General features: G+C 36.3%; 1 protein-coding gene and 1 long non-coding RNA gene across 6 annotated transcripts in view; one reads left to right on the forward strand and one right to left on the reverse strand.

The window, feature by feature from the left end:
* Window positions 1–15,986, reverse strand: part of LOC141549993 (uncharacterized) — a 58,910-nt gene extending 42,924 nt beyond the window's left edge. Inside the window, exon 1 of the long non-coding RNA XR_012484478.1 lies at window positions 15,430–15,986. This is a non-coding gene — a long non-coding RNA (uncharacterized LOC141549993). The remainder of the gene's footprint in view (window positions 1–15,429) is intronic.
* The window catches only part of GCNT1 (glucosaminyl (N-acetyl) transferase 1), a 28,302-nt gene continuing 7,902 nt past the window's right edge, over window positions 3,764–24,163 (forward strand). Inside the window, exons 1-3 of one of the 5 annotated variants that reach the window (XR_012484475.1) lie at window positions 3,907–3,921; window positions 14,298–14,800; window positions 22,973–23,135. The gene's annotated coding sequence lies outside the window, so the exon portion shown is untranslated. Of the gene's footprint in view, window positions 3,922–14,297; window positions 14,801–22,972; window positions 23,136–24,163 lie in introns of those variants that run through there. The other 4 variants (XM_074280097.1, XM_074280096.1, XM_074280099.1 and 1 more) reach the window with 4 other exon arrangements.

A 24,163-nucleotide genomic window follows, 5' to 3' on the forward strand; every position in this document is an offset into this window, starting at 1 on the left:
ATGGGAGAAAAAAATAAACAAGCAAGCAAACAACAACAACTAAAAAGTGAAAATACTGTGTTGTGATCCACATTCAATCTCTATAATCCTCTTTCTGAATGCAGATGGAAGTCTATTGCAATTGGTCTGAATCACCTTATTGTTGAAAAAAGCAAAGTCCATGACACAGTTGATCATCACATAATCTTATTGTTGATATATACAATGTTCTTTTGGTCCTACTCACTTCACTTAGCATCAGTTCAGGTAAGTTTCTCCAGACCTTTCTGAAATCATCCTGTTGACAGCTTTTTTTTTTTTTTTAAGTAGTTTTAATAATAAAATTCTGAAAGGAATTGGGTAAAAGTCACAGTGAGCTATGTCTTTTTTGGAAGAAAAGAATAAGTAAATAATAGTGTCAGAAGAAAGAATATTTTGAATATATTTGAGAAGGATGTTGCAAGGGTAAAATTGACAGGCTTTGGCAACATAGTGGATTGGGGGTTAGGGGAGACAGGATTGCAGCATGATTCTTGAGTGGAGATCCTGAAGGACTGGGAGGATGGTATTGTCCTCTAGTATAATAAGGAAGGAAGTGGGGGTGGTTTGAGGTTGGGGGAAAGAGTCCTGTTTTGGCAGACCTGAATTTACGAGATCTACTAGTCATCCAGTTTGAGATGTCTGAAAATCATTTGAAGATCATTTGAAGACATGAGATCAGAGGTTAACAGAGAGATTGGAACAAGAAAGATAGATTTAAATCATCAGCATAGAAATGGTCATTAAATCCATGGGAGCTGATGACATCACACTGAAGTCTTATAGAGGGAGAAGAGAGCTCAGGACAGAACCCTGAAGGACCAAACAAGTCACAGGTCTGTTTAAAAAAAGCTTTATTTGTGCATGTTGTTGTATATCACAGTCAAACATATGTATCCTCCTCACCTAAAATAGTCTCCCTTTTAAACAAAGAACTGATAAGAAAAAAAAAAAAAACCCTAACATAATAGCTGAACATAATATAGCAACATTTTGAACCCGTTGTTCCCATATCTCTCTACTGGAAAGAAAGGTACATTTCCTCATCTTTTCTCTATGGCCAGTATTGTTATGCCCTGAATTGCTATGCTCTGAATAAAATTATAGCCCCCTTTTTCCTTGCCATTAGGACTAGAAGAATTGAGTCAAGAAAAACCTTGAAGCTCTGGCCATTTTACATTCCATTGTACCATAAAATACAGGTACATTAGCTCAATCCTTGCTAGGATAATTCCCCCTCCATTTGAGTATTACCCCTCCCCTCACTGTTTCCTGCCCTGGACCTTATCTTGACCCTTATCCTGTCAGGACTAAGTGATTATCCTTTCCCGGAATTATGGCTTGTCCACTCATCCAGTGTCCTTGCCACCCCCCCATCTACCTTTGTTTCCCCTATAAGATTGTATACCCTAATTAGCTATAAAGGTTCCCTGTTTCAGTTGCTCAGAGCTGCAATGATTTTTGGACATGAGTCCCATCCCAGTTGGCTATACCCTAAACTCTCCATAAGTAAAAGATTAAAACCAATCTCTGTCTTGCCTCAGTTTAATACTGCATTACAGTATCAATCATTATATTTCCTCACAGCAGGGCATCATTTTAATATTCTTTTTGTAATTCAGTAAGTATGGCAACACAGCGAGACTGCAGACAGTGAGGTATAAATATCTACACAGGTCATTATAGATCTATATAGAACTCTAATTCTTCTTTGTGAAGTGAAACACAATGTCACAGAACATCTGTATCCATATCCATACTCTATCTCTATCTACATATATATATATATATACATCCATTTTATATCCATATCCACATCTTTAGACATATCCATAGCTATATTTATATCTATACCATTTCACCCCTTGCACAGGATATTTCTACACCTCCAATCTTCTCTCACACTATTAGATCTAAGTCACCAGATAGGTTTCTTTCATTAGGGTTATCTTCAAACTCTCTTAGGGTCCTGTTGTTTGTTCTTCATTCCCAAAAGGGCCATGACATCAGGATGGTGATACCCTCTATGACATGCAAATAAATTAGACTGAAGTATAGGGAGGGCTATGCAAGGTCACCTATCTACCTCACTTTCCCCCACCCCATCCCCAGAGCCATCTGGGGATGAGTGGCCAGATATAGATCGGCTGGAGAGGAGATGGTCCTGGATGAAATGGGAAATCTTAGCCTTTTTAAGCGAAGGTCTTTTACGGGTTTCCATTTGATAGAGGCCACATATATTCAGTGACTAAGGCTAGGTAGCAATTGAGGCAAAGAATGGCCTCTTTTACCTACTTAAAAAAAAAAAATCTAAATAAATAATAATTAAATCTGGGAGGGGAAGATCCTCGGGGTTTCTGGCCAAAACAGAAATGATTGGTATTTACATCCTCTGAGTCAATCAGGACTCAAATAATGACCACTTGGGGTTTGGCCTGAGACCTATTTTTGGCCAATCAATGAGAGTCAGAGTAGTTCTGCATTGCTTCTGATCCTAGAGGTAATTCTGTTGTGGAGGAAATATATTTTAAATGTCAAAAGAAGTTAATATTTGATTTTAGAGGTAGTAGAAAATCAGTGGAGTTTACAGAGCAAGGAAATGGTATTGTCAGATTTACACATTAGGAAACTGATCTTGGCAACTGGAAGGTATACTAGAGAGAGGAGATGAGGCAAGGAGAACAATTAAGAGGCTGTTGTAAAAAATTCAATTAAGGGGAGAGAAGGGTCTGAAATTGGGGAGATGTGACCATATGAGTTGAGAGAAGTTGAGGAGATAGAATTGGTAGAACTTGAAGATTGACTGGGAGAGGGGGTAAGGACTAACTCTAGTTTTGCTAATTTGGGTGATTAGAATGATGGTGTTGCCTTCAATATAAGTAGGAAAGTTCAGAAGAAAAGTATTTTGGAGGGGGGTGGTAAAAGGTAGTACATTCATTTACTAAATGTGAGTTTGAGATTCCTAAGAGACATCCAATTCAAAATATCAGTAATGTGAAGTTGAGTTCCAGAGTAAGTCTAATGATGAGGTCAGGGTAGCAATTCCTAGTTCGAAATAAACATGTGACAAATTCACAATAGCCATTCTCTTTGGCAAAAGGCATGTTTATTTAGGGGAATAGGTTACAGTAGACACCAAGAATGGTAAATATAAAATAAAGTAGGAGAACATACAAGTTCCTCAGTGGAATGCACAATGAAATGAAGAATAGGAGAAATGAAATACTCCATGAGGTAGCTACTGACTGGCAGATTAGATTCATAGAGGATTTTAGCAGATACCATTAGAAGGAAAGCATTGAGAGAGGGGGAGAAAGCTAGAGACAGAGAGATACAGAGACAAACAGAGAGCCAGAGAGAGAGAGAAAGGGAAAAGGAAAGAGGAGAGAGGGAGAGGGGATAGGAAGGGGAGAGAATAACCTCATACTGGGTTTAGTTCTAAAAAGAACTTAGCAAAACATCTTCATCATAAGCAGAGCTTTTATAAGGGAAATACAACTTTGGGGTTTCTCAGGGAAGTAAAGTCAGGAACTCAAGAGGGAGAGGGGTCCAAAGAGAGTGGAAATCAGTGAACTCAAAGAGGAGCCAAATGGAATACCTGGTAGACCATGTCCCAGACCTGTCACATCACTAGGACTAGATATGCAAATATCTGAGATAAAGATGCATAAAGATAATAATTAAACCCATGGAACTGATGAGGTCACAGAGAAGGGGTGTGTGTCTGTGTCAGTGTGTCTGTCTATGTCTGTGTATGTGTGTATATGCAAGTGGAGAGAGAGAAAAGAGTCCAAGACAGAACTTTCATAGGTACTGACTGCCATTGAAGAGTCATAATATAGATGATGATACAACAAAGAGAACTAAGGTTAAGGAGGGGTTAACAAATAGAAGAACTGACAGGTATGTCACAAAATCCAGGAGGGGAGAATGGTCAACAGTCTCAGATGCTGCCCAGAGGTCAAGAAGGAAAAGGGCTGGGGAAAAGTCATGCCATGCAGTCCCCAAAGAGATCACTTTAGAGAAATCAGTTTAGTGACAAGGTTGGAAGTTTGATTGCAAAGAAATTGAAGTGACTAAGAGAGGAAAAAGGATTTTTCTATGCTTTTGGCTGTGAAAGAGATGTAATATAGCTTCTAGGGGAGACAGCAATGATTTTGAAGCTCTCTGACCTAAGAGTGCTCTTGTTCTAACAATCCTGTCTGTCAATAATTGTAGGGGAATATAATAATATTTCTTCCCTTAGATTTTAGAGAAGATATAGTAGTGATCCTGAGACTCTCTAACCTTAAGATGCTCTTATTCTAACAATTTGTCTGTCAATAACTTAAAACATTATAACATTACTGACTGTCAGATAGAGAATCCGTTGGTCAGTGATAAGCAAGTTCTTGAGACAATAGTGAATAGACCACCCCTCAAATCTACTTGTAAAAGTCATAATATTAGCAAATTAGTAATATGAAGTAATATGACCAACTTTGCCCTATACAGCTATCTCCTTTCCCTAGATCCCTTGTTAATGTCTTCTGGAATCTGGCCCAATAAATCCTTTGCCCCTTTAACTTGGAGACTGGGTCTGCGAATTTGTTCACATATCTGCAACACCGACCTGAGGACCCCCAAATGTTGTGGGGGTGCTTTATCCCTCAACAAAAGGAAAAAAAAGATGTAGAAAGATAGCTTGAGAAGATAGTAGGGTCAAATAAGAATACACATACACACACACACACACACACACACACACACACACACACACACTATTATTTTAAGAATGGAGGAGACCTGAGTATATTTGTAGAAAGGAATGATAGTGTAGATTGGGAGAGATTGAAAATTAGGAGGAGAGGTAATTGTGGAACAAATTCCTGGAGGATACAGGTGGTGATAGGATCAAAGACATGAGTAGAGGGGATGGTTTTGGTGAGAAGAGCAGTCTCTATCAGAGAATAAAGAAGAGAATGCGAAAGCATGTCAAGAGATTTTGAAATATAGAATTGGAGACAAGAAGGAATTCGGCCAAATAGCTTGTTTTCTCAGTAAAGTAATGAGGCAAGGTCATCTGCTGTGTAGTTGGAGAAGTAGTTTTTGAAGACCAAGGAGCTAAGAAGAAGGTTTGGAGCAGCCTCTGTGCAGAATGAAATAGAAACTCAATGAGGGAGGACTTGAAGGATTTCCTTGCTACAATGATATTAGGTATTAGAAATTTGCAGTAGAATCAGTTAGTAAAAGTTACATGACTTCTTCCAATACCTTTCACTAGTATTCATAACCATATGAGGAGAAACAAGAAATAATTGGCAGTTAGATATAACAATGGACAGAGTGCTAGGTCTGAAGTCCTGGAGATATGAGTTCAAATCCAGCCTCTGACACTTGCTAGTTGTGTGACACTAGGCCAGCAACTTAACCTCTGTCTGCCTCAGTTTTCCTGTCTATAAAATAGGAATAATAACATCACCCACCTCCAAGGGTAATTGTGAAGATTAAGTGAGATAATATTGGTTGAACTCTTAATACAGTATCTAGTACGTAGTAGAAACTGGTGTGTGTGTGTGTGTATGTTTAAGCCTAGCTATGATAGGAATAAAGGCAGAGATGAGGTTTGGAAAAGTATAAGCAAGACAAGGGAATTGAAAAGTCAAAAATAGTATAGTATATATAACCGAACTGCTTAATTTTAACGTCAGGACTGGAAAGGTGGGAAAGTGAAGTCAGAGCAGGGAGAGTGGCCTGGGATAATACTTGAGAGGTAGAGGGACTAGAAATCAAACTGAGGAGGAATGACAGAATTTGAGAATGAAGGTGACCTCGGCAGCCAAATGTACAACCTAAATTTGTAAGTAATCCCCAATATAACACACTTTTAAAAGTAGTCATCCAGTCTCTGCTCAAAGACCTCCAAGAAGGGTGTAATCTTCTGAGGTAGCCTGTTCCACTTTTGGACAAACTAAATCTGTTCCTTAAAAAATTGCTACTCATTATTGCTGATTCTGCCATCTATGTTCCAAACTGAACAAACCTAATCCCTTCTCCAGTTAAAAATCCTTCAAATGCTTGTTTCCTCTCAAGAAGTCCTCTTCAAGCTAAACATACCCAATTTCTTCACCCAAATCTCATATGTTATGGATTCAAGCCCCTTTACCAAACAACTTGATTTTCTCTGTATACTTTACAATTTATCAATGTCCTCTGTAAACTGTGGTGCCCATAATGCAGCTTAATGTTCCCGTGAATTCAGAGTACACTGACACTATTAGTTCCGTATTCCTGGTATGCAAGCAAAGATAGCATTCACTTCTTTGGCTGCCAAATTGTACTGCTGACTCATATTGAGCTTGCGGTTCATTAAATGCCACAATTTTTGTCAGAACTGTTGGCAGAATGAATTTTGAAGGAATAAAAATTTCGGAGAGGTCACAGTCAGATAAAGGAATTTTAGAATTCTTGATTGTGAGCCTTTGTGGTGATGAGATTCAAGGTGTGATACTATACATGGCCAAGGTGGTACAAAAGTCATGGAAGCTAAAAAGAGCAAGTAACTGGGAAGCAATGGTGATTGAGACAATATCAACATAAAATATAAGAATAAGTATTGGAATATAAAGGAAAAATGAAAGTAAAACTAGTCTAACATGACTTACTACTCGTGAAATCTTATAAGCTCTTGGTGATGACTATTTCCCTTTTTAAATGCTCATTTACCATATCTGTTACAATACCTAATAATTTTACTGGGAAATCCAAATAAAGCTCACTAGCTTATTATAGTTTGAACAATGCACCTTCTTTTTTTAAAAATCAAGTCCCTACACTCATTAAGTCTGAATTTTTCTGCTTAGCTTTTGAGATATTCCATAATCTAACTTTATTCCATATTTCAAGGTACTCCATATTAGGACTTTCCAACTTGAGCCCTCCTTTCCATTTAGGTGCAATCTTCACTGCCCTCCCTACAATTCTTTGCTAATTTTGTACTTTTTATTTTATTTTATTTTCAACAAAACAATTGGGATTAAGTAACTTGTCCAGCATCACACAGCTAGTATCAAGTCTCTAAGTCTAGATTTGAATACAGGTCTTTCAGATTCCATGACTGTTACTCTATTCATGGGGCCACATAGCCACTCTATGTATTTCTTACTTTTGATCATTCTGTTGCTCTGGCTTTGAAAATTCACCTCCCCGCTCTCTTCACAAAAAATCCTACCTATTTTTCAAGACCCATCTTAAGTCTTACATCCTCCCATAGGGGAGATAAATTGGTGATACAATGGATAGGATGTACAGCCCTGGAATAAGGAAGACTGAATTCAAATCTGGTTCAGCCATGTAACTCTGAGCAAGTCACTTAATCTCAGTTTGGCTTAGTGTCCTCAATTGTAAAATAGGGCAAAATTGCACATATCTCTCAGGATTGTGAGGATTAAATTAAATAATATAAATATTTTAAAATTATTTAGCATAGTATTTGGCATGCAGTAAAGTAATATAGTAATAATAATTATATATTAAAATGATAATTAACATAATTGATTAATATTATAATAATTAAGCCCTCCCTCTTTCCTGATCACTCAGATCACAGTCTCTGAACTATCATCTTTATCATCTATTCCACATAACTTAGCACTTAACTTATAGAATTCCCTTATACCATGATTTTAAGATGGCATTCAGCTTCTGATTATAATATTAATAAAAATAAAATTTAAAATACTGAAGGTAGGATCATAGATTTTGAAATGGAAAAGGATTGTAAGAGCCCCTGAGCTTAATCACTTTATTTGATATGTGGGGAAATTGAGGTTCAGAGAGGTTAAATAACTTATCTAGTGACACAGAGCTCTAAGTCCATGAGGCAGGATTGAATTTAGGCTTTTCTGGCTCCAAGTCTAGAAATCTAACCACTATGGCATGTTCAAGTTCAAAAACTTTTTTTGCATTTTATATATTTGGCATTTGAATCTCTTTCTAAATGACATAGTGGTGGTCATTTAAGATAGTTTTCTGTTTGAGTCATGATCTTTTTGATTTGTTTTTTCTGTTGTTCTTCTATATTCTTAATGACTATTGGATACTATTCCATAGAACTTTTCTTTCATTTAATATTATGTTAATGTTTTATTTTCTCACTAATTCCTTTCTGGCTAATTATTTATAAAACTTTTCTCAGTAGTACAAATATTGATTTTACCAGTGAATTTTTACCATTTGTTCCTGAAGTCATATTTCCCATCTTGTGCTTATCATAATTCCTTTTTAAGAAATGGTCTTAACCTTCCAGTCATAAACCATTTCACTGTAAATTTTGTTAAACATTTCTAGAATGATTTAAAATTTCCTGTATTCTATTTTGATTTTTAAGGCATCAATCATTACCATTGCTATTTCAATGAAGTCAAATGGCAAAGAGGTGACTATGGGATCACAAAAGTTATATCAAGAGAACAAAAAGTCTGGCAGCTCTCATCAGCATGGAAAAATTGCAGGTGTAGTCCTGGCACCAGCCCTTAACATCTTCTGTCTGAAACCATTCTAATTAAAATTAAATAGTCTAGTAACCAAACTGGCCACAGAGTGATGAATTTTCTAGTCACAAAAATTCTTGCAAGCCATTGATCAAATCATGGAAGTATGATATGCACATGCAGAAAGAAAACATGCACTTTTAACAAAATCATAGCTCTTTGGAGTATTGACATATTTGATCATTAAAACTCATTGTTAATTTTATACTCTGAAAGATCTGTAATTGTGATGAAGATTTTAATCCATGCTTTAGTACACAGTTGCTGATTAGTGCCTATATCCCCAAATATTCATCATTTGTTAGTATAATGAATAAACTCATTGCTTATCTCAAAGCTTATCTAAGCTCTTCCTCAAAAGACATACATACAGTTTAGCAATATGTTGTAACTGAAGTCTTTAGCAATGGTTAGGAACCACAGGAACTTACATTCTTTTAGCATAGCCTTTGAGAAGCCATAATAACTCTATGGTAAAATGGGGTAAGCAACCAAATATAATCTTAGTGAATTTACTAAGATGATGAAAACCAGTGTGGCTTAGTGGATAAAGAGCTGGCCTTAGAGTCATGAAGACCTAAGCAAAGTTCTACCTTTTAATACATACTCTCTATGTGATGTTGGGCAAGTTATTTAACCTGAGTGTTTTGGGATACTTATTAAGTTAAGTGGAGAGAAGGTATCAATGTGCATTAGTAGAGCAAATTTCCTCATCTATATAATTCCCTATACTGATAAAGGCACAAGCCTTATTTCTATTAAGATATTCTCTTTTTATTGTCTCATGGTAATTAATGTTTATAATAATAATCTTGAGACAATGAAAGATCCAGAAATGCTTTTAGAATCAATCAGAAAAAATTAATCTAAAAGCTAGAATAATTTATGGACATACATTCAAAGTTTTCCCATTAAGATCAGGAATAAAATAAGGATACTCACTGGTTGTCTACATGATTATCTGCAAATCAGGCACTCATAAAGGCAGATTAAGGAAGTTATAGCACCTATCAAACGTCTGAACAGTCTTTCATGTTGTAATTGTTCACTCTCTTGACTCCATTTAGAATTTTCTTGGCAAAGGTACTGGAATGGTTTGCTCTTCCTTTTTCCAGCTCATTTTACAGATGATAAAACTGAGGCAGAGTTAAGTGACTTCTCCAGGGTGACACAGCTAATAAGTATCTGAAACCAGATTTGAAGTTAGAAAGAAGAGTTTTTCTGACTCCAAACCAACAGTCTATCAATTTCTTTACCTAGTTCCCTATTTGATGCTTCTTTTCCTCAAAATGCAAGTATGGTCATGTGCGTTCTTTCAGGTTGCCACATCTTTACCATTTCTGCAAAATCAAATATAAATTATCTCCCCTCATAGCTACTTCACAAAGAAAATTAGAGTAGAGTTCAAAGTGACCTGGAAGGTCAATTAAACCAACTACTTCTCCAAAACCTCAAAAGTATTCACTGAGAAAACATCTTATGAACTCTGTAGCATAGTGGGTAGATCATTGAACTTGAAGTCAAGAGGATCCTCTTTGTCACTCATGAGCTGTAGGGCCCCAGCCAGGTCATTTTTACCTGAGCCTCAATTTCTTCATTTGTAATATTGGGATAATAATAAACACCTATCTCATAGGGTTATTGTGAGGATCAACTGTGAGATAATGTAAACCACTATACCAATCTTAAAACACTTTTATAATTTTAAGTTATTATTATTGTTACCTTAAAGATCCCCTTTCAAAATAGTTTTAATTCTTAGGAAGTTGTATTTGTTCTCTTTATGTTGAGTTAAAATCCAGTTCCCAGCAATTTCCACCCACAAATACTATTTCTGCTCTCTGGTTGAGCATAACAAATTAGTTCCTCATTTCTTTGACAACTTTTTGTTTTCTTAAAGACTGATATCTATTAGCCCTTAATTAAGTTTTCTCTTCTCCAGGACAGACACCTTTGGTCCCTTGAACTGATTCTTCTCATAGCATGGTTTTGGGAATCCTCCCCATCTTGATTGTTTTCTTCTAAATGTGCTCTAGTTCATCAATATCCCTCTTATGTGACACTCAGAATTAGATATAGCATTCCACATGTGGTCTGAGGAGATCATAATATGGAAAGAGAATTGCTTACTTTGCTTCCAACATTTGAGATTATTAGAGGCAGAGTGGCCTTGGAGTCCCAAGAGAGCTAGACTCAGACTGACACTCACTAGTTATATTACCAGGAGCCACTGGGACTCAGTGTCCTCTTCCAGAAAATGGGGATAATAATATATATGAATATCTGCTCCACAACATGATTGTTGTTAGGCTCAAACAGGATAAATGTCTATCCAGCGCTTTAGAAACTTAAATGTGTTATATAAAATGCTAGTTGAATTTAAAAAAAAAAATGAATTCAGCTTTACTTTGCATTTCTTCTCTTGGCTGTCACAGATCATAATCTTACTAAATCTTTTACCATTTCACCCTGCTCTATATTTGTCCAGCTGATTTTTTAATCTGAGGGTAGGTTTTCACATTTAACTGACTGTTTTATTAACTTCAGCCTATTATTCTATCCAGTTGTAGTATAGCTCCCCTTGGTCATTGCTTGAGTTCTGATTGACTCAGAGTGAATGTAAACAGCAATCATTTCTGTTTTGGCCAAAAAGGCTGAAGGACTTCTCCTCCCAGATTTAATTATTATTTAGATTTTTTTTTTTTTTTTGACTAGGTGAAAGAGGCCATTTGCCTCAATTGCTACTTAATCTCTGAATGGGTGTGACCTCAATCATACTAAGACCAGTTGAAGACTTAAACTTAAAAAGGCCAAAGTCTCCTATTGCATCCAAAGTCATCCCCAGTTATCCTCTTCTATATCTGGCCACGGGACCCAGATGGCTCTAGAGCAGAGTTAGGTGGCTTTGCACAACACTTTCTCACTTAAGTCCAACTCACCTAAATGTCATGGTATCACTTCTCCGATGTTCTCTTCGAAAACAAAGGACAATAACAACAAAAATAACATGTAGACTATAATTCTTTCATCCAGTGTTAACTTATCTTTCTAGGTTCCTTTCAACACAAATCTATTAAGTATTTCATATATGCCTCCAGTCATGTTACTGATAAAGATGTTGATGATAAAACAGAGTCAAAGTCTGAATCTTTTGTCCTTTTATTCAACATTTCCCAGACTAATATATCTGTATTCTCTGAGAACAATTCTGAATCCTGCCTAACTATATCACATTAGCCAATTTCCATTTCTCCATTTTGCCCACAAGTATATTTTGAAGAACTTCCTCAAATATTGAAATTCAAATATACTATGACTAGAGGATTCTCTTTATATAATTTTAGTCCTTCATAATATTCTTGTCAAATACCTTTCCTTGGCTAGCATGCACTGGTTTTCCCATTGTGCTACAGATGATTTTTTTGGAAGCCCCTGATTTGTGCAATCTGTCCTAGTCACATGGGATTGTATTAAAGGATGAGTAGCCTTGTCTTCTAGAAGGTTGAACCTAAATCTCCAAAGATCTGAGATACAGCTCTTTTTGCTCCCACATTTTCAGAGAAGGAATAAGGAGGAAAAATGAATTGAGTTGAAGTAATGGGAAAGTTGTTGAGGCGGCAGTATCCTCCTTCTTCCTTGACTTAGAGATAAGTGGCCTAGACAAGGTAGCCTGGTAGGTGTACTTCAAATTGTATATGTTGGAATGTCATGATAGCTAGCCCAATGATTCCCAAACTTTTTGGTCTCAGGACTCCTTTACATTTTTCAAAATTATTGAGGATCCCAAAGAATTTTTGTTTATTTGGGTTCTATTATTAATATTTGCTGTATTATAACTTAAAATGTGTTAGTATAATTATGAAAATAGTATTGCCTTACTGATCACTTCAAAGTGTCTCTGACAACTTGGGGAAGAAACATTTCCCCCTAAAATTCAATACCCTGAGTCAAGGTGCCAGTATAAATATATAAATTATAAATTAATTTTGATTCTAGTTTGAAATACCAAAGAACATTAAGCATTTATCTCCCATCAAAAGCATTTTGCCCTCTATTTTTAATACATTTTAATTAGCAGAATGATGCATCTCCAACATGTTTCTTTCCCCGTGGAAATAAGAAAAAAAAAACAATTCTCATTTATATAACTAACAAGTATTCTTATCCCAACTTTGTTGTTACTGTTGTTTTTGTAGTTGGTGGTGGTTCTTCATTTTTGAAGAGAACTGATGACATGACTTCTTATGCCCATTTTACAGAAGGGGAAATGGAAATTCAATATTTTATCCATGGTCATAGAGCTAGTAAGTAGAAAAGCTGGACTTTAGGCCAGTTTCTTTTGACTTTAGGCCTAGAAACTTTCCAAAATACCTCTTCAAATGGACAGATATATTTTTAATTAATTAATTAATTTTAACAAAAAATTTATGCATAGGTAATTTTCCAGCATTGACAATTGCAAAACCTTTTGTTCCAACTTTTCCCCTCCTTCCCCCCACCCCTTCCCCGAGATGGCAGGTTGACCAATACATGTTAAATATGTTAAAGTATAAGTTAAATACAATATATGTATACATGGACAGATATTTTTATGATAATTTTACCCTCTTGATTATTTTACTTAATAAATTAAAAATCAGTTAAAAATAAATTAAAATCAGATCATTTCTAAGTCTTTTCAGCTTAAGATTATACTGAATAGTAGAGGAAGGAGGTAGAAATAAAAATTGTTCATGGACTAAGAATAATTCAAAAAGAATTTGCATAGTCAGATGCCGATTGAGTAATATTACTGTAAATAGCTATTTAACTGTACAGCATATCCTGTGTTTATTTGGGGTATATGGTTTTTATTTTAATGATATGGGAAAATCCACAGATAAAAAGCAGTATTACATTGTATCTCTTGCTCTTAAAAAATCCACTTGAGGTCTTAATAGTATGAGGCTTTTCTGGTTTAATAATAGCTAATATTTACATAGCTCTTTAAGATTTGAAAGGTACTTTGTCATCTTATTTCTCACCTGAATCTTAATAATAGCCCTGGTGAGAGAGATACTATTATTATCCTCCTTTTACAAAAAGGGAAACTGAAGTTGAGTGATACTAAGTGTCTTGTCCAGAGTCGCAAAGCTAGTTTTCTCTAAATTCAGATCTTTATGATTCCAAGATCTATCTGTTGGACCACCTCATTTCTAGAATTGTGGCACATTAATATAGAGTTAATAGTAATCGTGAAAATGTGTCATTTTCTTTCCGGATTGCATAAGGAAAAGTTGTTTTTAAATGCCCAAATATGATGAATAAGATTTCCATGTATTAAGGAGGGAATATATATATATATATTTGTAAATCATCTAAAAGATAACAATCTATAGAAAATTCCTGGGCATTTATATGCTTTTTAAAGCCGTGAAACCTATCTTTGCTTTATAGTCAGGAGAATGAAGGCTTTCCGGTTTTTGCTTTGAAATCTGGGGGATCGCCTATACTGTTTGATTTAATATAGGGTATTTAAAACACCTGCTGCCTGGATTTCACAGAAATGCTTCCTTTCAGTTATTTGTATTGATTATTTCGTTCTTTGATCTGTTGCCACTTATCACCACTGTCCTAAGAAGAGGAGAGAAGACAAAAATTGGTGTGAATTTAGGTTTCTCCTTTTGCACCTGGAGTTGGATGGGGAAACGGAAAAACATTTGTTAAGCGGGGGGAGGTAAAATATTCCATTTTCTCTTGTACATTTAGATGGCTCTTATGGGAGGATGAAAGCTAAAGGGAACTGAGAAAAGAGGGAAGAGAAGGAAGAACTGAGGCGATGACTACAGCAGACAACGGATGTACTCGGGCGGTTGTGAAATATCCCTTCTGTGTTGCGAGGAGTTTCAGGAAGAATGAGAGATCTATCTTTGCTCTAGTGATACCAGAGGGCGCCCTCACCCCAGGTCTCGCCTCTGGCTCTTAGCCCCTCCTCAGAGGTGGGAGAGGCAAGGAGGAGGAGGAGGAGGAGGAAGAAGAAGAAAAAAAAAAGAAAAGGAAAAAGGTGGAGTGTTGAGGGAAGTTGCCTGGATCTCGGAAAAGGAGGATTCCCTGTATGAAACACAGCGGGCAGCGGAAAGGATAGCAGTGGCCACAGCACCAGCAAGCCCCCTTCCCACGGCGTGTGCACTGTAGTGGGTTCTCAAGAGCTGCGCGGTGGTAAAGGGTTCGGTCGCATTCTGCGCCCCATGAAGCCAACGTGTTTACCCCAGGTAACCTTCATTCCCTGGGGGGATGGGAGAAGAGTGGGTTTTTGCTTTCTTGGAAAAAAGTGCAAGTCGGAGCTTTCCTGCAGCTTTCTCTAGCTCTGCTGGGTTTTTCTGGGCGCTCTCGGAGTAGCGAAATCCCACTTGCCCGGCCTTTTATGTGATGCACAGTACAAACGGAATCTCACCTTCAGGCTGCTTTTTCTAAGTGCACTTTCTAGTGTTTTCTGCTTAAAACCTATTTTATAGCTGAAATGATGAAGCCCTTTGAAAGGTTTAGCTGATGGAACTTGTCTCGGAGATGGGTGTTTTCCCGCATCTTTATTTTTTCTTTTGTCGGTCCCATCAGTTAACAAACACTCATTAAGCACTTAATTTTAGCCAGACACTTTGCTAAGCACTGGGGACTGAGATTTGATAAAGAAAGCGCCCTCTTCACCCAAACGTGGAAATGTGTGTTTCCGAGTTACTTACAGAGAAATGGAGCTTCCCATAGAAAACTTACCCAACTTATTTTCTCAAAATCTGCCTTTTTTAATAGTTTAATTTCTCGTACCATTGACTGTCACTTTGGCTGAAAACTCGGAAGCAAAGAGGGAAGAAAGGCAAGAAAAATGAAATATATATTCTCTTACCTGAATTCACGTATTGCTTTTGAGTTACTCCCTCCCTCCCGCTTTAGGAGATCTGTTGTAGTAGAGAGAGGTCATCTAATACCCCCTGTGATGATTCATTGTGTGGGAGTGTGTGTGTTGGGGGGATTCAGGTGACCCCGGATATTAAAGTTGAACCAATTTGGGAACCAGTGAATCATAGGAGCTTCCAGGTCTTCCCGAGCAAGAAAAGCTTAGAGTCAAACATTGTATGCACCTGGCTAACCAGGTTCAGAAAATCTCATCTCTAAATGGGCTGGTTTCAGGATCATCATCTTATTTTTAGCTCCCCTTGAAGATATTAAAAGTTACTTAAAACTTGAGATCTGTATCAGTGGAGGTAGCAGCTACACCAAGGAAATCTCAGGTGGTTAGAGGCACAAGAGTGGAAATTATCTGACTCTGCCTTGTTTACTGTTTACACTGTAGGTAAATTCTCTCTGCTAGCTCAGTTATTCTACGGAACACACTCTCTTACTGAATTTGGCTTCGTGGTAGACTTGTTTGTTTCTCTACTTATCTTCCAACTGTTGCTCTTGTGAAATGCTGATACACTCAATTAGCATTTGTATCATATGTCAAAAGGAGGAAATGTCAAGTAGTAATCTTAAATCCAAATACACCCTTCCAGAGTTTGGATAAAATTCTATACAACTACTGTTCTTTCTTTTAAAAAGTGAGTGATCTTATCAACTTGTTAGGGAATACATTTAAGTGATTGGGAATTATTTTTGGTAAAGTCCTCAAAGTAAATCAGCAAAACTCTTTTTCTTAAGAACAAATCTTGTGGCTACAATTTCTGACCAGCATCTTGATGTCCCCATCTCTTCTTCCTTTCCTGGTCTTTTTTGAGCTGTGCCTAAAATCAGGTTTGTTTAAAGAAATAGAGGAGATTAATGTTTTTTAAACATGAGTTTTAATTGCTCAAGCTGTTGCAGACTTCTTCCTAATGCTGAAACAGTCAGATTGGAGGTTAAGGCAATCAGCAAGTTCAGTAAGAGTCCTCTCTTCTCTTCTTCCTGGATGCTATTTTAGCCAATCTGGATATTTCCTTCTTCTTTCTTTCCTTTCTTTTATGAGTAGAAGCCAATCTTTTCTCTAGCCCTATTTCCTTCAGCCCTATTTCCTTCATCTTTCTTGTGCCTTTCTTTTGCCCCACGACCTTGGTACTTCACAGAAGGATATTTTCCAAAGTTAAAGGAATTTAAAGAAGAGAAAAAAGACAAACTACAAAAAAAAATTAATAACCATGCTTGTACATTAAACTTATATTGTCATTTGAGTTGTTCATTTTTAATGGAAAACACTAAACTTCAGCTAATATCAACGTTAGAGAATAATAATCAAAATTAATTAATTGAGTTTTAATCTTCAGGTTAATTCCCTGTCTCTCTAAGGATTGTTGTCTCTATTTAGAACCTTGGGCAAGCACATGAAAATTCTGGCTCAGCCAGATTCTATAATGTGAATGCAAGATTTTTGAAACTGAAAATTTAGACACTCCTTTCCCCATCCCTCTCCAATCATGTATGCCATAATTAAAGTAGAATCTCTCATGCACATGGTTCCCTTAGGAGTAGAATACTAAACAGAGACACAGTTTTTAAATGTTGTAACTATTCTCTACCTGATTTAGAACATGTTTCCTTAGAGCTCTGATTGTAGGTGAATACTTTGTACCTTTCTTCTATAGTTAGCATGTTGTCTTTTTATAATAATAATAATTTGGATTCTTATATTTATTTTGGACATTGGTCTGGCAGTTCTGTGAACATGGATTATGTTTTACTCAGTTTTGTTTTCTTTTGTTTCAATCATCCTCCATATCCGATACAATTGGAAGTAGATACTTAAATGTTTGAATAAGTATAAAATTCACTTACTCTCTCTAAGCCAAAGTTTCTTCATTTTTGAAGTGGGGATGGCAATTCTTGAAATACCTCATAGGTTTTCTGGGGAAATTAATTGCAATGGATATTTTTAAATTTTTAAACTCTTTTTTTTAGGCTGAATTTATTTATATTGGTTTAATTCTGTTCTTTTTTTTAAATTATAGCTTTTTATTTACAAAACATATGCACAGGTAGTTTTTGAACATTGACCCTTGCAAAACCTTCTTTTCCAACTTTTCCCCTCCTTCTTTCCACCTCCTCCCCTAGATGGCAGATAGTCCAATACATGTTAAATATGTTAAAGTATATGTTAAATCCAATATATATTTATTTATTTATTTATTTATTTATTTATTTATTTATATATTTATTTATTTATTTATTTATTTATTTATACAGTTATCTTGCTGCTCAAGAAAGATAGGATCTAGAAAGAAGATTAAAAGAAAACCTGAGAAGGAAAACAAAAATGCAAGCAAACAACAGAAAGAGTAGAAATGCTATGTTGTGGTCCACACTCATTTCCCATAGTTCTCTCTCAGTGTGTAGCTGATTCTCTTCATTACTGAACAATTGGAACTGGTTTGGATCATCTCATTGTTGAAGAGAGCCATGTCCATCAAAATACATCCTCATACAATATTGTTGTTGAAGTGTATAATGATCTCCTGGCTTTGCTCATTTTGCTTATCATCAGTTCATGTAAATCTCTAGTGGATATTAAAAAATAATAATAAGCACAAGCTTTTACAATAACAGTAAAAGGGGGAGAAGGTAACAAGCATTTGTTAAGTGCTTACTATGTGCTAGGCACTGTGTGACACATTTTACAAATATTATTTCATTTGATTCTTACTACAATCTTACAGGTAGGTGCTGTTATTAAACCCCACCACCACCCATTTTACAATTAAGGAAACTGAGATAAATAAGTGATTTTTCCCAGGATTATGCATTAAGAAGGCTCTATTCTTAGGAATAAATATTCCTGTGCTAAAATTCTATTGGTGAGCATTCACAAAAATGGAACAGAGAGAGCTCTTTGATTTCATTTAGAATAGTGTTGTTCTTGTTGACTTGTGGCATAAAAGTATGACTTTTACTTGAATAATCTTTTATTCTTTTATTCTCCCAATATATCTTCCATTGATAATAGCAACATATTAATTATAAAGGTGATTCACATTGTCTCTTTGAGTTCTCTTATTAGTCTCAACTCATCAGTCTTTCAAGCTTTCATCTTAGAAAGACCTTAGGAAGACCTGAGTTCAAATTTGGTCTCAGACAACATTTAGTAGCCATGTGATCCTAAGCAAATCACTTAGCTTCACTTTTCCTTAATTTCCTTAACTGCATGGGGAGAGTAAGAACACCTACTTCTTAAAGTTATTGCAAAGATCAAATAAGGTGATATTTGTAAAGTCCTTAGCACAGTGTCTGACTCATAGTAGGCACTTAATAAATGATGATTGTCTTCTCCTTCCCTTACCACTTAGATCTCTCTATATATTTTTAGTTAACATTCTGCATGAATAATGGCATCTGTATGTAATGGGATGTACATATGCATGGGTGGATGGGTAGATTCTGTGTACATGTACATATATATTTCATTAACAGGTTAATTAGTGAGAGGTTGGCATCAGGAGGATTTGATGATTGACTTTGTGCAAATGAGGACTTAGAAATTGGTCCTTATCAAAATGACAGGAAGGTATACTATGTGATCCATATATTACCTTATTTTGTCCTTTGTCTTATAAATTTTCTGTGAAAGATGAATTATCTGACATGATTTGATCCTCAGTAAACTCAATTTGTAATATAGAATGGTATTTATTTATGATGGGAGGGGAACTGTTAAGGAAGGGGGTATTTGGTTCCATATTTTTTTAAAAAATCTTTGGTGTTGGTCAAATGTTAATTTGAAAAACTCTGAATTATTAAATATCCCAAAGATAGCTTGAATTACGTGATGAAATCCATGGATGGAAGAGCCATCTGGCCACCACATATGTCTTATACACACACACACACACACACTGAAAATGGAAAGTAACTCAATTGATTACTACAATTGAATTCACTCATCACTACCTGATTTTACCAGATAATTCTTGTGCACATCCCTCACTACTCCATATGCATCCCTCCCACAACTGATCTTTTCCCCAAAAATATCAGTTATATTGCTCTACTCACTATTCTTTGCATTTTGCTCCATATCCTGACTGCCTTTTCACTTGACTACTCTTCCTCCTTACATCTACTTTTTGGTTTTTCTGGCCTTCTTCAAGACTCATGTAAGATCCTATCTTCTGAAAACAGCCTTTCTTGATCCCACTACTTCTAGTGTCTTTTGTCTAAGATACTTTCCATTGTGTGTGTGTAAGAGAGAGAGAGATCAAAGTATCTCAAAAGTCTTAGTGAGGTTTTGATCTTGCTCATATATATATCCCCCCATTTACATTGTATATACAAAATTATTTGTACTTTTTTCCCCCGCATTAGAATATTAATCTTGAAAGCAGAGGTGGCGTTTTTTGCCTTTCTTTTATACCTAACAAAGCATCCCAGATGCACTTGCTCACTGATCAACATGTGAAGATTGGTTGAGAGAGCTGGGCTTGTTTAGCCTAAAGAAAAGGAGATTGGAGTAGGGATAGGGATGGGGACACTTATCTTCTGGTATTTGAAAGGATGTCACATGGAGAAGAAAATTGAGACTCTCATTGACCCTAGAGGGCCAAATTGAGCAATGACTGAAAGCTACAAAGTTATAAATTTAGGTTAAATTTCCAGGGGAGGGACAGGAATGAACAAAGCCAAAAGTGGGATGCGTTGCTTTGAGATTTTGTGGGTTCCCTCTCTTTGGAGGTCATCAGGATGAAGCTGAATGAATACTTGGCAAGTATGTGATAGTGGTTATTTTTTTCATGTTTGCATTGGACTAGATAGCTGCTAATGTCCTTTCCAAGTCAAATTCTGCTTCTGTGAGCTTTGTTAAGCTAATAATGATCTTTATTTAAGAGCCTATTTTTCTGTATGTTTGAGAATTTTTCCAACACTTCTCATTGTTTAATTATCCACTTCATTAAACAACCCTGTCTTTTTTTCTTCCTTCCTCCATTTTTTTTCATAAATTTTACTTCTTTGGTGAAATTGAAGGTCAGCGAACAACGGTTCCAGTTAAGCTGACCTAAGGCTGTTGTTTGCATTTTTCTTATGGTCTACATGAATTCTTTTTTTAATTTAATGTTGCTGTTTGTGGGCATGAAGTCCTGAATGTTGTAGTTTGTGGAATATTTGCTGATCTACTTATCTGGAATGAGCTTTCATAGTATATCTTTTGTAAACCTTGAAAGCATTATATAAATGAGTGATCAAGAGTAGTGGTAAAATAGTATGGCACATTCAGTTTTCCACTCTCTTAACTTATTCTTATATAAGATAGATATATATGTATATATATAACATGCTGTAGTGGATGAAAGGCTGACTGGATTCAGAAGATGGCTTCAAGTTTTGCCTTAAACTAATAGTAATACAACATTAACTATATGGTCATGCGCAAGTTAGATAACCTCTTCTCTCATTGCCCCCAGAAAACTTTCTAACATTTTAAATAGAAGATGAAATGTTAATCAAGGAGCTGCTCCCTCTGTTGATGAAATCATAAGCCTTGATCAAAAAAACTAAAACATACTATTATTTGAAATGTTTGGGGGTTTTTTGTGTATTAATACTGGTTGGAATTTCTTTTCTCTATTTGTCTCCTTTTTCTTACCCTCTCTCCCTCCTTCCTTCCCTTCTTCCTTCCTTCCCCCCTTCCTCCTTCCCTCCCTTCCTCCTTCCCTCTCCCTCTCTTCCTCCCATCCTTCTTCCCTTCCTTACTTCCTCCTTTCCCTCCCCCCTTCCTTCCTCCCTCCTTCCCTCTTTCCCTCTTTCTCTCCCTTCTTTCCTCCCTTCCTTCCCTCCCTATTCCCCTTTCCTCTCTCTTTCCCTCCCTCCCCTTTCTTCCTTCCTTCCTCCCTTCCTTCCTCCCTCCACCCTCCCTCTCCTCCCCTTCCATCTTTCCTCCCTCCCTCTTCCCTTTCCCCCTCTTCCTTCCTCTCTGCCTTCCTTCCTCCCTCCCCTTCCTTCCCTTCCCCCTTCTTTCTTCCTTCCTTCCTCCTTCCTTCCTCCTTCCTTCCATCCTTCCTCCATCCTTCCTTCCTTCCTTTTTCTTTTTTTGTCAACTGGCAGGGAAATATTATTTATAAAAATGTTTCCATGCATTTAGGAGCCACAATATTTGAGAAAACATTGCCCGTTCAACATTTTTCATTTCTGATCCCAGTTGCATAAATGAGATATAATTTTTCACTTGGCTTACTTTTATTTCAAACATAGAAATTTGAATATTTAAATGGTTTCCCAGTAGTTTTTGGTTTTAAATTACTACTTGCCTTTAATATTCTCTCTCTCTCTCTCTCTCTCTCTCTCTCTCTCTCTCTCTCTCTTTCTCTTTAATTTTTCTAAATATTTTAACGTTCCTTCCCCCCCCCCACTAGACTGATTAGAAGGATGAGAATTGAAAGTTTTGTTGACTCATAAGATCTAAAATTGAAAAGGAACTTAGGAGATCATCTAATCCAGCTCCCTTAATTTAAGGGTGAGAAAATGGAGTATCTGAGATGGGAAGTGACACAGCCTAATAGTAAGTAGTAGAGCCCATATTTGAACCAGGGTCTCTTACTTACTGGACCTCTGATGCTAAATCCAGTCTTCTTGCTTATTCTTGCTATAATATCACAATGGACCCCTGGTACTACCACACCACTATGTGTTTGAATATGAAAATACTAATGCTTGAAGTATTATAATGACTACATTCAAATCTCATGTTACAAACTTTACACAACCTTGGGGAAATCACTTGTGGGGCTCAGTGCTCTAGACAACCCTCTAACAAGTGAATTGCCTAGAAAATGCTGCCTTGAATTTGTAGATGGAATATCCTTACTCTAATGTTCCCTTTACCAATGAAATAACAAGGCTAGCCCCTATTATTATCACCGTCCTTATCCCCTACTGTATAGTGTATATTTGAGAGTTTTATTCCATCTAACTTTTTCCCAAAGGTAACAGTTTAGGATAGTTAACACTTTCCTCCCATCTGTTTTTATTAAAGAAGACTCTTGATATATATTTTATATTTCTATCTGGATCTATTCTTCCTTTTGTGTATATGCCATCACTTGCAAAATTGTCAAAACAAAATTAATTTTTATTCATCTTAATATAATTTTTTAAAAATCTTTCTTTTGGGCCAGGGTTGTGCTTTTTTTTTTTTTTTATGGGAGTGAATAATTGTAAAATCAAATGACAATAGTACTGCCTCCATATCACAAACTTCTTACTTTCACACCAGTAACTGACTTGTGATATTGGCACTTTTCAAACATATTCTAAGGTGCTGAAAGTAATAGTAAATCCCTCTTTTTAATGAAATAGTTGTCTCAAACATCATCAGTGAACTCTTGAGTCTTGCTTATAAAAATGTTTAGGATAGAAGCATGACATAGTAAGAAGGTCAAGAGAAACCAATGTATAAGTGCAGCCACTCATACTAACTACTTTTGTCATCAAAGGCAAGTCATCTGACAACTCCAAGCAAGTCCCTTCAGCTCCTTCTGTGCTCATGGGCAAGCTTGGGGCTCACATATCCTCATCTGTAAAATGAGAGGCTCAAACTACATGACCTTTTGGATCCCTTCCAACTGAAAATCTTTGAGCCTATGGTTTGTAAAACAGGTAAATGATATCTGCAGTACTTTAACTTTACCTGAGGAGTTATGAAATAATTATAAAAGTATGATGCAGATAACTTTAAAGCAGGGTTTGAAATATCTATGATTACAGGCAGTGACACCTTACTTTATCTTTCTTCTTCCTTGACTTTTCACACCTTTCAACATTTAAACACTCCCTTTTCTTGTATTCTTTTCTCCTTCTACTTTATGTGAGTCTTCTTTCCTGGTTTTCTTTCTATTTGCCTAATTGCTTATTTTCAGTCTCTTTTGCTGAATCAGTCTCTATTTTCTGCCTATCTCCAATGGATATTGCCCAGGGTTCTTTCTCATCTGGGTCTGCATTCTTCTTCCTCCTCAGGTGCCCTCATGTGCTCCCAAAGAAGTAGTTCAGTGACCAGCTCCATGCATGTGGCTCCCAGCAGTCATTCTCTCTGCACCCCAATCTCACATGCCCTCATGAAATATATGTCCTTATGAATGTCCTAATACTGAGAATGTCTAAAACTTCCTTCCACCCTCTATCATACAAGAGATCTTCCTTGCTTGCAAAACATGTCTTCATTTGACCACCTTTCAGATCTTTATCTTCCTTTAAGATTTAGCTCCAGATGAATACCCTATAATCTAGCAGTCTCACTACTGGGTCTGTATCCCAAAGAGATCATAAAAGAGGGGAAAAGAACCCCTATGTACAAAAATGCTCGTAGCAGCTTTTTTGTAGTGGTAAGGAATTGGAAATTGAGTGACTGTCCATCATTTGGGGAATGATTGAATAAGTTATAGCATATGAATATAATGATATATTATTTTTCCATAAGAAATGATGAGCAGGCTGATTTCAGAAAAGTCTAGGGAGACTTACATAAGCTGACACTAATATTGAGTGAAATGAGCAGAACCAGGAGAACATTGTACACAGTAATAGTAAGATTATGTGATGATCAACTGTGATGGACTTGGCTCTTGTCAGCAATGTGGTAATTCAAGATGATTCCAGTAGACTTAGGATAGAAAAAGCCATTCACATCC

The sequence above is a fragment of the Sminthopsis crassicaudata genome, chromosome 1, assembly GCF_048593235.1.
Source record: "Sminthopsis crassicaudata isolate SCR6 chromosome 1, ASM4859323v1, whole genome shotgun sequence".
Taxonomy (NCBI): domain Eukaryota; kingdom Metazoa; phylum Chordata; class Mammalia; order Dasyuromorphia; family Dasyuridae; genus Sminthopsis; species Sminthopsis crassicaudata.